We start from the raw sequence: 15,265 nt of genomic DNA, 5'->3' as shown, positions 1-15,265 counted from the left end.
GAGCCACCGCACCTGGCCTTTCTTTAACTTTTTTGAAAAGTCTTTTACAATCCCTTTAAATCTCCCTTGCTTCCATTCTGTGACTGGATAATTGCCACATTTACTATTCTTTTCCTGTAGCATTTCTAACGTTCCTTTCTTCCTCCTCAAGATATTATTCTGTAGTTATTTCCTCCCTTGAATATTGCAACATTTTGAATATTGAACATTTTATCTACTATTTTCTTCTGCTCTAGACGATTTCCTATGACTATCTGCTTACCTCTTTGGAGATGGATTCTACTTACAACTATACGCCTATTTAAGTCTGGTTAGTTTGTATACTAAATCTTCTTCTTAGCCCTTCACAGTTTAGCCTAAAAGCTCTAAAAAGTGATAAAATTTATTATTGACCTTTCTAGTTGTTGTGTTTGCTTTCTAGACTTTACAGAACCAGCATAATTGATATTTACTAGGAATTGAGTTTAGGCAAATATAACCTTAGAGATGCAAGTAGTAAGCTTTGTGGCATTGCACATTTCTAAAATTAGCTTACTTTATCTCCTCAAGAATTGTTTGTAGACAAATAATACCACAAAGTAATATTATCTAGTTTTCCATGTAATGTTTATCCATTTTTTAATAAAAGAATAGCAAACATGGCATTCTGGAAAATAGAAATGTGGCAATCTATTAGTTTTGAGCTTTGTAGCATATAGTTTCGCTTCTTTAAAAGACGCATGTAATGCGCTCTTTACATCCTTTCACATTTTTTCATCTTTCAGTGACACCTTTGTCCGTGTTACCAATCTCGTTGGCAAGAAAACCATCTGCAGCATGACTGGTGGGATGAAGGTGAAGGCTGACCAAGACGAATCCTTGCCATGAGCCACCATGTTGGCTGCCCAGGATGTGGCCCAGGATGTTGGCTGCCCAGGATATGCAACAAGCTGGGCATCACTGCCCTACAGATCAAACTCCAGGGCGCAGGAAGAAATAGGACAAAAACTCCTGGACCCGGGGCCCAGACAGCCCTCAGAGTCCCTGCCTGCTTGGGTATGAAGGTCGGGCAAATTGAGGATGTCACCCCCAACCCCTCTGACAGCACTTGCAGCAAGGGGGGTCACCCTGGTCACCATCTGTGAACAGGACTCCTCAAATTATTGTTCTCTATTAATAAATGACCTTTATGTAAACTAAAAAAGGGATGCGTTGTGTATTATAGTACCAGGAAGACTGGGATTAATATTTCTACTACTGAAGTAGTTGGCACTTTGATTTTCTCTTCTTTAAAAGGAATATTTGAAATTTGTTTTTAAATAGTAACTTTGATTACTATTTTGTCTTTTGCAAGCACCCATGATTTTTCTTCAGTTTTTGGTCAATTTGACCAAGACACAGATAATGATGATTAGACATAGACAACCCTGAAATACTAAAAGTATGATATGGATAGTGAATACAGTATCTTAATAAATACAAAAATGGCTAGATTGTACAAAGAATGCCTGGATTGTGCCCATATTATATAAATTCAGAAGTCTTTTGTAAATTTTTTCTCTGGGGAAAATTTCACAAAAGCACCCTCTTTCTACTTTGGATTAGCACTTAACAATTGTAAATGTTGATCTTTCACTTGTAAAGAGTGAAAAATCTTCCTTCCTTTTCCATCTCTGGAAGCAGAAAAACGTTTTTTTAAAAATCAGCTGCAGAATATATTCCAAGCTAGTTAAAGATACAAGATTTTCTGAAGAGTAACTTGCAACCAGGGTTATCATTGGTTCATAGTTTACTCTTAGCATAAGCTAATGAATTTGAAATAAACCTGGCCCAAACATGTTAGGAGACAAAGCTCTATTATAACCCAGCTCTAAGCTATCATTTATTCACTGGGAAAAAAAAAAAAACAACAACAACTCAGGAAGAAGCTTGCCAACGAACCAGATGTCACCATCAGTAGACAATTATGTTCCACAGCTTGGCACCTGGGGCCCACAGTCATCATCCAAGAAGGAGGAGAAATAAAAAGTAGAACATTCTGGCAGACTCCAAACTGAAAGATTCTAAACGGCTCATGGAGAAAATGGAGGCTAAGGAGCTGCTTCTTTAATTCTCAGGAAGGAGACCCCAGAACTGAAACATGATCACTCTACCTACTGAGGATGTCATGATCCTGACAGATATAGCAGAGTCTACAAGGGCCTGGAGTGCTCCCAGGGGCTGGCTCTGGGAGCTGGCATGGCAGCATTGGTACACTGGAAGATTTACCAAGTCACAGAGAAGATCTCGTCTTTTAGGATGAATTACCGACCGAACTGAAAACGTTTCCTTCTTTGGCAAATTTTAAGGATTGAAAAGGACTTAGGATTTAGAGGTGATTTCGGTGAAGTACTGCCCAGAATGTACTGGACTGAACTGCATAAAATACATTTTCAAAATCTGCCTTATTCCATAATTAATCTATGATTAAGAAACTGGAGATTTACATGGAGAATCTCATCAAGGCCTCCTTTTTCTCATCTGAGAAAAAAATGAACTCCCTCTTTTGAAATGCATTTCAACCCAAAGTAGACACTTTGCAATCCTCAGATGTTTCCAAAATGAAGAGCCTAATATGTCTTTTCAACTTTTATGTAATCTAGGAATTAAGGACGTAAATGAAAGTTGAAATAACCAACTTTTAATAAAAGTTTTCTGAACATTTCTTTATATATAAAGATTCCACTTAAACGGAAACTGCCCATGTTCAGACAAAAATAAAATGTCTACATTAGATTTATTGGTTCAGCCTGTAACTAAACAGAACAACTAAAATATTGGTTAAGTAGAAACTGCTTTTTCCGTTTTTCTCTGCCTTTATAAATCACCAAATCCTGCAAAACACAAAAGAGATTGTAACTTAATTTAAAGATTATGTTTATTGTTATGTTTAAAGATAATGTTTATGTGTGTATGGTTATCACATATTTCCATGGTCAAAACTGATTTTTATAAAATTGAGGAAATATTTTTATTAGTTTTGAATAGTTATTAATGTTTTGTTAGGATAGAGCTAACTGGCCCACTTAAATTAGTCTATGAATCTGCAAATAGTTCTTCTCCACAAACAAACCTTACCAAATATCTTAAAACTATATATACTACATTTAGGGCAAAGGGCAAGATTCTTCTTTATGTATAATATCTATAGTGCTAATTAACTAGTTAATATATATGAAGTGATATAAACAAATTACATATTATATAATTTATTACATAACACATATTTAATTATACATTAATATTTGCCTAGAGTTTTGGGTTCCAGAGTCTATCTTTTAGACTTTTAATAGTTTTGATCATTCTTTCGTGATGAGGTAGCACATTAATTTGTTCTGGAAATGTATTGCTTTTAATGGAGTGGTTTACTGATGTTTTGCTTTGGGAATCATTTTATTAAAGGTTAAAAACAAAATTATGAGCACGTGTCCCACTGCCACCACCACCTCCTACTTCCTCTGCCTTTGGCCCTTCTTACCAGACTCTCCGCGGACATTACCAGAAAGAGCTTTCCTATGTATTTAAACGATACACATGAATAATGGCATTCTAGTTTGCCTCTGATGTGAACAAACAGTACAATTCTCTGACGGTTATAAATGTTAGTGCTACCAGCCCGTGTGTCACTCTTGATCAATGGGAAATTGTTTTCCTAGTGACAGGAAACAACAAGCTGAGAATCAGAAGTGGTCTCTGGCCATGCCACCCTGAGTGTGCCCAATCTCCTTGGAGAATCAGAAGTCCCCAATTCTATTGCAGGATTTGCATGATCAGATAGATAGCCTCTCTGCATCTGAGTTCCCTCAATTTTCGTGAATCATTGTTATTCCTGTCCCTGGTTCTCATCAGAGAGATAATAAATTCCATTCTCAGGACTGTGGAGAGCTACGACCCTTCTGCAGACCTGTGCAAATTGAGAAGGCATTAGCGACAAGCAACAAAGCAGTCCCTTTGTCTTGTTGCTGAAGCTTCTGCACTCCCACACTCTTTCTGACACCTATCTATCCTATTTCTAAAGTGGCAGGAAAAATGCCTGGAGTTAAGGGCCACACTCATTGCCAGCTCCAGCTGAATAACTTGGAACGGACGGAAAAATAAAGAAGTGATTTCTGTCTTCCTCAGCTCTCACAGGAGGTCTATGGTACTCTCTCAAGGTCAAGGAGAGAACTGAAGTGGGTGGAGAATTTCTGCAGAACACTTCAAGGCCCTTTGAAAACTGAAAGGGACACACTTTTATAATAGTCCATGCCGTACTGTAAACTCCTCTGCAAAGTTTCTTGACAGAAATGATGACTTTGATTCCTAGAGCTCAGATAAATTATCAAGACACAGTAGGAAAAAGGGTAAAATAAAAGAGAAAAATTTTTATCATTGATGTCAGCTTTTAGAAAACATTTGATTTAAGGAATATCTACTCTTAATTTGAGGATCCCTGGTCAATTTCTTTCTATAATTTATAATCCAAACTGATACTTGCAGTTCTGCTTCTATATAGCCCAACATGTTTTAGTAGGAAAGAGGAAATCCAAAGGAAAGTTCGGATAGCACTATATGCTCCAATGTTTCCTGGCATTAGGAAAGAGACTTTCTCAATTTTTCAGCTTCTTACCCTGCAGAATGGAAGCAATTAGTTAGCATAAATGCAGGGAATTCTCCATAGCATTCCCTGCTATGTAGAAAGAAGTAGAAATCAAGAGACCTGGGTTTGTTTCCAACTCATTACTAACCATCTGTATGCCATTGGGAAAGTCATATAACCTCCCCAGATTCTAAAGTATTACTCTATAAAATAAAATAAGTGGCTTATTTATTCATTTGAAAACATTTGTTAAGCACTTAGTAGACTGAGGCACTGTGCTAGACTCTGGAAATAAAAAGCTAAATAAGACACTGTCCTTGCCTTCACAGAGCATGCAGTCAAGAAGGAAGGGACAGAAGCATAAACAAGTGCAGGAAAGGGTAGATGCTGTCATGAGAAAGTTGAAGAGACCCAGGACAAGCAAAGGAGGCATACTGGTTGGAGTGGGCAGAAAGTAATTTCTAGGGTTTGTGCATCTAAAGTCAGGACTTTAAAAAAAAAGAGGGTTTGTCAAGAGGATCTCAGAAGAACAGTGAGTTGGAGGATGCCAAAGTAATTTCCAAGAACAAGAATTACTAAGAGGAAAAACACAGGGGTATAGAACAGTCTGGCCTGATAGGAAAACCACAGGGTTCAGTGGAGACACAGAAGTTAGGAGCCAGATGGTGGAGTATACTACGGAGTTTGGCACAGGTATGACCTTTAGTATATAGGCATGACCTTGAGTCTATGGCATAAGCTTCAATCTATGGCCATAACCTTCAGTCTATGGGCATAGACTAGAGGCATGGCCTTTAATCTAAGAGTGTAACCTCTAGTCTGTGGGCACGACCTTTCAATATGGTCAAGCAGAGCAGATTTATATGATCACTCTTGCAAAAAATATGGAGGATACTGAAAGGGACAATTAAAAGGGGGCATTGTCTTAACTTATCCGCAAACCCTTCTAGGAGAAGCTGCCCCACCCACTGCCCCTGCTGAATGCAAATGCGCTATATTGTCTACCATGTGACACCACCCTTCACTACACATGATTGGGTCAGGTACAGGTACCTAATGCAAGCATGGCAAATCTTAGCTCTGGATGAAGTGACTCAAAAAGATGAGCTATATTGAGAGTCCACACTTGGGCAAAACTCAGAGAGCAGTATCATGAGTATTGATAAGGTTCTAGAGAAATGGGAACCCTCAGGCACTATGGGTAGAAATGTAAATTGGTAAGCCATTCTGGAGATTAAGTTGGCTATATTTAGTACAATTAATTATGCATATATCCAGCAATCCAATCTTGTTTCTGTATATGTAAAGCCGAAGATGAATGCGACTAATTGTGACATTCTCCCTTAACAAGTCCATAAATGGACACATACAAGGTTGCTTGTTGTGGTATTGTTTTGAGAACAGGGAATTGGAAGCCACACAGACATCTACCACTATGAGAAAGGATAAGTAAAATACGATGGATGCATACACCAAAAGAACCTGTAGCGAGCAGAACTAGATGTGTACAGAGAACATGAAGTGTGAAAACAGTGTTGAGTAAAAAAAAAAATAGAGCTATAATATAGCATCATTTATATAGATTTTAAATGGAGACCTACACAAAGCAACACTATATATTTTTCAAAAACACATACTAGCCAAGGATATATATCACACATATGACAGTCAATGCTTTTGATGGAAATGGAAGTGGGAAATAGTCAGGATAAGAGAGAGAAAAAAAACAAATAATTAATGTGGCCTTGTTTAAACGAATTATAGTGTGTCTGAGTAGAATGAATGCAATTCCATATACTTGTGGTCAGGAAGGAAAAGTAAAATGTGAGTTTACAGAGTCATATTCTCTCTTTAAAAACAAAGAAACAAGGCAAAAGTTTGCATTTCTAATGAGTTAGAAAGGGGTGTGGCCAAGTCACATTTATGATAAGATATCAGGATGAAGATCTGCAAATTTGCAAATTCTTGCTTCTGGTCTGCAGAACCTTTTTAAAGGCAGAACCACCCTCTAGCTCCCATTTTCTTGAGGTCTAACCATTTTGTAGCTTTTGAATAGTTCTCTTGTTCCTGCACTCAAAGGAACCAATATATATATTTTTTAACGTACCAGGAACATGACCAGAGTCAGAGACACCTGTCAGGACATTGCTATAACCATCCAAAGAAGTGTGAATAACCCAGCAGTGGGGGTGGGGGTGGAGGTCGGCACTAGAGATACAGATTCAGGGATCAAAAGATGAGAGAAGATTGTTGAAGTCCTATGTGAATGAGTGAGATCATGGTTATAAACGTGGAGAGGAGGGGAGAGTGTAAGACTTGTGTAAAGAGGAGCCACAGAAGAGACTGAAGAAGAACCAGCTGAAGAGAGGAACCAACAAAAGGGACTGAAAGGGAACAGCTGGAGAGGGAGAAGCTCTAGGAAGGAATGCCATTATGGAGACCAAAAAAGACGAAAGGAGCGGCCAATTTGATTATTTACTGCTAAACCATCAACTAAGTTGAGAAACAGAAAGGTTCCATGGAACTTCCAATTGCAAGACCATGGTGACCTTTCCCAATAAAGTTTTTGTGCTGTGGTAATAGCAGGAGTCAGTCCAGGGAGTCAAGAGTAAATGGGATGCCACTCTGGCTAGTGCCCAGGATGAAGCTGGTTTATCCTTCCCCAAAGGGCAAAGCCCAGCCCACTGGTTTTCCTATGACAACACAAGGGAGAAAAACAACTGAGAGTAAATAGAATATAGTGAGATTAAATTAAATGAAATAAAGATGCTTTTTAACATAAAAATGACATCAAAATTATTTTAAGCGTAACTGGGAGATGAAGCATTGAAGACAGTCAATGTAGACTGTCCTTTATGGGTTTTGGCTAGGAAAGTTGCACTTCAGGTCTAAGCCTCTTCCAATTCTAATAGTCAATAATTATAGCTCATAAACTATAGTCCATGAACATAAAAATAACTTGATGTTAAAGAGCTAAATAACTTACTTCTCTATTTTAGGCTGCTTGTTGTAGAAGGAATCTGTGCTTATTGTAAATTTAAGCAATGCAGAAATATATAAAGTCAAAATTAAGTCCTCTCTTTCACATCTACCTCACTCTAATCTCAATCCCCAGAGACACCATATTTTCCAGGCACGTGCAAACATATATATGTACGTAATTTTTAATATAATGGATTAATTATATTTTTTGGACATTTTGTCTATAGACATAAGTGATACTAAAAATATTAAACAATCAGTGTGATGGGGTAGCAGCTAATCAGAATGGTTGTCAGTGCTAAGCAGCTGGGTTGAGAGGTGTGCCATATTAGATTTAACCAGACCCAGCAGAGGAGCAGGAGGCCTGGCATGGTGGTGGGAGCTGCACCTCAGTGTCTGGCCACAGCTACACGGCTTCTGAGTTTTACTCTGACTCTCCAAGATTTTTCTATAAGGCACATGATATGCTTTAATAAATTCCCCTTTTTACTTAAACTAGTCAGAGTAGCTTGTTTTTTGCAAGCAGAAACCACAGAGGAATATAAAAAGAATTAAAAGTCAGGTTCTCATCCCATTTAAACCCAGAATTTTGATCACCAGCAAATTTTGTGATCTGTAACGATCTGCATGGCAGTAACCAAATCCCAAAGACTGGTATCTCTCTTTCCTCTTTTTTTCCACATAAAGAGTTGACCTACGGCAGCTGTTGAGTGCCAGACCCTAGGGGGAGATTGATCTATAATCAGGACAGCTCTTTTGCACAAAATAATTTCCTTCCTTTAAATTTTTCTTTAAATACACATTACCTTATTTTAGATTTTTTCTTTTGTAGTTTAAAAAGAAAAAGCAATCAAGAGAAAAATAAAGTAAGATCTTCATTTGCATATGTCTACTCTGGAGGAAAAATATACTCTTTTTTCATTTCTTTCTTGATTACATCAGCAAAAGGCATTTAGATGACAGTGTTTTCAAATTAGTGCTTCAGGTCCTGATTATTTTTGAAGTCTTCATGAAATATTATTTAAAGAAGGAAGATTTCTAAATTCTGTCAAATATACCAACTATGCATAAGTTAATGCTAAGAAAATAAACATTTTAATTTTTGATGTAATATAATACACTGAGAATTGTTCTATACATGAAACAAGAAGGAAGGGAGCATTCCAAGTGCGGAAATATATTTCATATGTTCGTTGTCTCTGGTTTGATATATGCATAACTATATTGCATTCTAGGAGCAGCTAATTTCCATATAAAGTGTAGCTCCTTTCAATTTTACTATGTCTTGTCTACAGAGGAAGCTTTGATTTGTGTGCCCTAGGCTAGATCAGAGAATGCATAATTTTCTTTAAGTTCCTTTCTCTCATGCACAATTGGTGAGTTCCAGCACTGATTATAACATGGATGTTTAGAAAGACATTACCCAAAAGGGAAAAAAATAAGATAAATTGCATCAAGAAAGGCTAGCAAAATCAAAGAAAAATGATCAGAGAGAACCTGATGGCAATCCTCCCGAATTGTACACATTTGGGCATTGAGGGGCAATGAACCTTGGCCTATTCCGGTGATTATAACAGCTATTTCAAGCCTAATAGAAGACATGAAATTCTACACTCATATCAAAGCATCTGCCATCATTTGGTCCTTCTGTGATGGCTACTGCACATTGGTAACCATCTTCTTTGTAGAACTGAAGGTGGACCAGCTGAGCTCACATGAGGTGTGACTTGTGCAGTAGCAGAAGACCTCACCTCCAAATATTTCCTCACTGACATTCATGAAGTTTTATCCTTCAGTTCCTTTTGATGATGTGTGCTTTTGAAGTGGATTAATGAATTCTGTTACCTGGAGGAATAAAATCAAGTACTCATCCAGTATCAGCCTATGCTATAACCTAATTATTTTACCCGATTACCATTTAATGGAAAAAGAGGCAAACTAGGAATGGGGAGTTCTGAGTTCTAGTCCCTGCTCCGTGGCTGTGCACCTCTGGGAAAATCACTTCTCTCCTTTAGTCTTTGTGTTCATCTTTAAAATGATGAGATGATAGTAAAGGTCTCTCCTAGTTAGGAAATTCTGACTTTGTGACTAGATTATTACCATTTTAACTTAACACCCTAAAGGAATGGAAAAAAGAAGCAAAATTTTGATGGATTTGGGAATGAGAGAAGGAAAATAGGAGGTAAGTCATTCCCAGGCCAAAAGTGAGTAGAGATTTGTTAGGGAAGAGATATAAGCATTGTATTAAAATTGGGGAAGAAAACAAACTTTTGATTCTACACCTGAGTCACATATTTTTGAAATATTTGTGTAATACTAAAAACATTGGATTTGATTTGCTTTTTAAAAAACTTGTATTGACGTGGATTTATTAGTATAATTATAAAAATATATTTTTTATAATTATACTAATAACCAACCTGATTACTATACCTCCTACAAGATAACTATTGTTAATAATTTGGAGTTTCTTCCTGCAGACTTATTTTTATGCCTATTACCATTAGTAAGGTTTTTTGTTTGTTTGTTTTTTGTTTTTTTGGTGTGCGCTTTTATTCAGCTGGTCTCAGGTCAGTGTACAGGTAAGCCCTGGCTGCTTCCACTCACTCCGAGGGAGACCAAAAGCTTTCACACATCTCAAGCTGGGGGACAAAAATGGGGGGCCACAAAGGCTGATCATTCAAAATAAAATAAAATAAAATAAAATAAGTATTAAGGCAAAGATTAAAAAACTTCTGCATTACATAATTTACACGAAAGCGATGCTATCACCTCCCGTGTGTGGACTCGGGAGAGGACTGGGTCATTCTCTTCAGAGAGAAGTGGGGTGGCTTTTAGGAGGGCAAGGGACTTCCTGTAACAATGCATCTCACGATATTTGGAATGACGATTACAAAAAGAACAATGTACAATCAAAGTCCTCGGCCACATGGTAGATCTTTGGGGGATGCTGGCTCCAACCAACCTCTGTCACCTTCACCGTTCCAGTTTTTAAATCCTGAGTCAAGCCAAAACAAACAAACAAACAAAAACAAAAAACAAACAAAGCCATGCCAATCTCATCTTGTTTTCTGCGAAGTTTGGTTTTGTCAAGAAAGGGTGTAACGCAACTAAGTCACAGTCCACCTAGAAGCATTTGCAGTGGACGATGGAGGAGCAGGACTTGTCCTACTCCTGCTTGCTGATCCCCACCTGCTGGAAGGTGGACATCGAGGCCAGGATGGAGCAGCCAATCCACACGGAGTGCTTGCGCTGGCGGGGAGCAAAGATCTTGATCTTCATTGTGCTGGGCGCCAGGGCGGTGATCTCCTTCTGCATCCTGTCTGTGATGCCAGGGTACATGGTGGTGCCGCCAGACAGCACTGTGTTGGCGTACAGGTCTTTGTGGATGTCCACGTCACACTTCATGATGGAGTTGAAGTTAGGGTCATGGATGCCACAGGACTGCATGCCCAGGAAGGAAGGCTAGAAGAGTGCCTCAGGGCAGCAGAACCGCTCGTTGCCAATGATGATGACCTGGCCATCTGGCAACTCACAGCTCTTCTCCAGGGAGGAGCTGGAGGCCGCCATGGCCATCTCCTGCTCGAAGTCCAGGGCTACATAGCACAGCTGCACCTTGATGTCATGCACGATTTCCCGCTGGGCATGGTGGTGAAGCTGTAGCTGCTCTCAATGAGGATCTTCTTCAGGGAGTCAGGTGCTGGCCAGCCAGGTCCAGACGCAGGATGGCGTGGGGAGGGTGTACCCCTCCTAGATGGACACAGTGTGTGTGACCCCGTCACCGGAGTCCATCACGATGCCAGTGGTACTGCCAGAGGCGTACAGGGACAGCACGGCCTAGATGCCACATACATGGCTGGGGTGTTGAAGGTCTCAAACATGATGAACTGGGTCAACTTCTCCCGGTTGGGCTTGGGGTTCGGGGGGCCTCCGTCAGCAGCACGCGGTGCTCCTTGGCAGCCACACGCAGCTCGTTGGAGGTGTGGTGCCAGATCTTCTCCATGTCGCCCCAGTTGGTGATGATGCCATGCTCCATGGGGTACTTCAGGGTCAGGATGCCTCTCTTGCTCTGGGTCTCCTTGCCCACCATCACTCCCTGGTGCCTGGGGCGCTCCACAATGGAGGGGAAGACTGCCCGGGGGGCCTTGCGCATGCCCGAGCAGTTGTCAACGACAAGCGCAGTGTGGTGATGGTATCATCCATGGTGAGCTGGCAGCGGGTGTGAACTGACGACGCAGCGGCGAAGGCAAGGCTCTGTGCTCGCAGGGCATAGGCGGTCTCAGCAGTGTAAGGAGGTTTATATATATTTCTACAACATCTCCCCTACCACTACAGAAACTTGCTCCCTTTCTTTCTTCCTTCCTTTCTTCCTTCCTTCCTTCCTTCCTTCCTTCCTTCCTTCCTTCCTTCTCTCCTTCCTTCCTTCTTTCCTTCCTTCCTTTTCTTTTTTCTTTTCTTCTTTCTTTCTTTGTTTCTTTTCTTTCTCTTTATTTCCTTCCTTCCTTCCTTCTTTCCTTCTTCCCTCCCTCCCTTCCTTCCTTCCTTCCTTCCTTTTTTTTTTTTTTTTGAGACAGAGTTTCACTCTTGTCACCCAGATTGGAGTGCAATGGCATGACCTTGGCTCACTGCAGCCTCCACCTCCCAGGTTCAAGTGATCCTCCTGCCTTAGCCTCCCTAGGAGCTGGAATTACAGACGTGCACCACCAAGCCTGGCTAATTTTTGTATTGTTAGAAGAGACAGGGTTTCACCTTGTTGACCAGCTGGTCTAGAACTGCTGACCTCAGGTGACCCACCTGCATTGGGCTCCCAAAGTGCTGGGATTATAGGCGTGAGCCACCGTGCCTGGCCTCCTTTTCATTTAATACTATAGTAGTGTGATCCTCTTTACCTATTACATAAAATACATCAGGTGAACATCCTTGTACGTGTGTTTCTGACACACTTTAGCAAGCTTGTCTGCAGGATAGATTTCAGAGAGTAAGATGGCCTGGCCAGGCACACACACTTTAAAGCATGTCAGCTATTACCTGCCTTAGCCCTGTTTCCAGAGGGCTTGTGATGAGGTCTTATGCCTACTTTCTGAGGAGCATGATCCCAGGGAGCAGGAATGAGAGATAAGAGTGAAGAGGGGAAGGAGGGAGAGTCAATACTAAAAGGCCTTATTGAGCTGGTTGCTGCTTTTATTTTATTTTATTGCCATTATTTTTTAAATAAAGTTTACATAGTCTTTAATTGGTTATTTTGCTGGTTATTAGTTAATAAATTGGCAACGCAAGGAGGGGCCATGGGCGAGCCCCCAGCCAGGCTCCCAGGTCCAGGCTCAGGCAAGGATGGATGCTGCTTTTAGTTGCCTGGTTGCTTAATCCCACAGGAACTTCTGTGAAGCCAAAGGAAAGATATCTCAAGACTGTCAGAGAAGCCATATGAAATGTATTTCAGGACCATTCACTGTGGTGAGGAGAGGAGAGTGGGAAAGGCAGAAGCCTTTATCCATCAGGTCTGTCTCCCACTTATCAAAGGTTTGCCCGTGAGTTGTTCATTCTTCAGCACTCTGGTTTTTGCACATGTGTCGGCCCTTGAACACGTTCCTTTGGAGTCCATGTGGGTCATCCAAGAAGCCTGGGGGTGGGGCAGGAGATAAGTCCACTTGCTTTTGTGTGAAGCCCACCTGAGTCCACATTAAACCACTGCAGTCATGACTGGAATGAGACATAAGTGTTGTCAAGGAGATCTGAAGTGGTACATAAAAGATTTCAGATACACAAACAACCTGTCTCACAAAATGATACCAATTTACACTTTCATCAATCATGCAAAAGTGGCTTCTTTCTTTTCTTTAACAACAGTGGATCTTGTCAATAACTTGCCAATATGGTGGGTAAATATGGAAGTGTTTTCTTCTGTTGTGCATTTCTGTGCTATTGAGGTTGAATATCTTTGCAAATGTTTATTAGCCTTTGTATTTTGTCTTTTGTGAATTGTCTACTATATTCTTTGGCTTTTTTTCTATTAGGTGGTGCTTTAAGGCTTTTTTTAAACAGAGAAGACTATTTTGTGAAGTTCATGTTCATGAAGTTTTGAAAAATACTTTCCTTAATAATCTAAAATATGAATATGCTGTTTTCCACTTGCCCAATTTCTAATACTTAGTGTGAGCTGAAGACAGTAGTTAGTCACATATGTGTTCTTTATATTAGCAAAATTACTGTTTTTTTCAGTATTAGACTCAGAGCACAATATTCCATAGGTAATAGCATACATGATTTTTATTTAATTATGAATGCATTTACTTACAAATGCTTTCCAGAACAAAGTCACGCTTTAAGCTCGCCCTTTCCTTTTTTGTCCCTTGGGATAATGATTGCATAGTCTGTTTTTTTCCTTGCAGAGAAGTCTTTTATCCTGTCATAGTCAACTTCATTCTTATTTGCTACTTGTTAAATGGCTTCTGAAAGAATACAAGGACTTTTCTATAACCTCCTCATGATTTCACTTCAGAACTAATAGTGCAACTGCCACATACAATCTTGTCATTCAGCTATCAACCAACCAAGGTCTTCTTGGTTTTATCCCTTGTTTTACAAACCTAACTTTTGTTCTTTTCTGCTATTTCCATTGTGATTATAAAGGATTAAGGGCCTGGAGTTTCAAGGGATGTACATTCATTGCAGTAATATTGCAGAAGATAAAAACAGAGGAAGCTACAATATGTTTTTATAAGTCTGTGTGTGTGTGTGTGTGTGTGTGTGTGTGTGTGTGTGTGTGTGTAATTCCAAGTATATTATGAGATGAACCTGATTTTCTAATTATTGATCAAAACAAAACACTAGAGTAAATAATTATACGGGTACCATTTTTTAAAAGTAAGTACATTTCTAATAGCATGCCTCGTAGGTAAATCTTTCTTTGATAAATAGCATCTGTGACTATTTCCTTTTCATGGCCTAAAGAAGTTGGTTTTGACTCAGGGAAAGATGACTCTACCTCTAACTCCAGGTATCACCTTACTTGGTATAAGGGTAATTCCATCTTTCTCACCTATTTTTTGTTCAAGAATGAACTGTGTCCTAATTCTGACTAATAAGACAAAAGGGACTTTATGCTGAGGGACTTCCGGGAAGAATTTCCTTCCTCCTGACAGGGAGTCAGAGGGAGAAACTTTCTCTCTTTTTCTCTATGTGCTGTCATGTCTGGATATTATGCCTAATATGACTGTAGTTAATTCACTGGCAATTTGCAGATGAAGCCAATACTGAGAATAACAGAATGGGGACATGAAAATAACCTAGGTTTTTGACGATGTCATTGAGGCGTTGAATCTATCAACCCTGAAGTCTATGCTACTTCTAGATTTCCTGTGCAACAATACATCTTCTTCTTGCTGGAACCAGTTCGAGTTGGGATTCCTCTGTATTACAAACCAACGCACCTTACTAAATCAGCTTCTTTCCACACAGGGACAGAGAATGTAGGCTCAGTCTGAAGGAATATATAGGCACCCTTTTTCTTTCAAGGTTCAGAGAGTCCATTTACTGAATCTGGCATATCACAAAGCTTGCAGAGAATAGAGTTTTCATACTTTTCAAGGTAAGACCACAAGACTCACATTCTGTTACTTACGGGCTATGTTACTTGGGCAAATCACTTGAAGTCTCTGAGCCTCAGTTTTGGCATGTTTTTCAGGT

At 39.7% G+C, this 15,265-nt stretch overlaps 1 pseudogene; it reads right to left on the bottom strand.

Moving 5' to 3' along the window:
* Positions 1-10,705: 10,705 nt before the first annotated feature.
* LOC105542773 overlaps positions 10,706-15,265 on the bottom strand; it is an 8,605-nt pseudogene continuing 4,045 nt past the window's right edge.

The sequence above is a fragment of the Mandrillus leucophaeus genome, unplaced genomic scaffold, assembly GCF_000951045.1.
Source record: "Mandrillus leucophaeus isolate KB7577 unplaced genomic scaffold, Mleu.le_1.0 Scaffold268, whole genome shotgun sequence".
NCBI lineage: Eukaryota > Metazoa > Chordata > Mammalia > Primates > Cercopithecidae > Mandrillus > Mandrillus leucophaeus.
The sequence above is the reverse complement of the archived record's forward strand: the minus strand, read 5'-3'. Positions and strand labels throughout refer to the sequence as shown.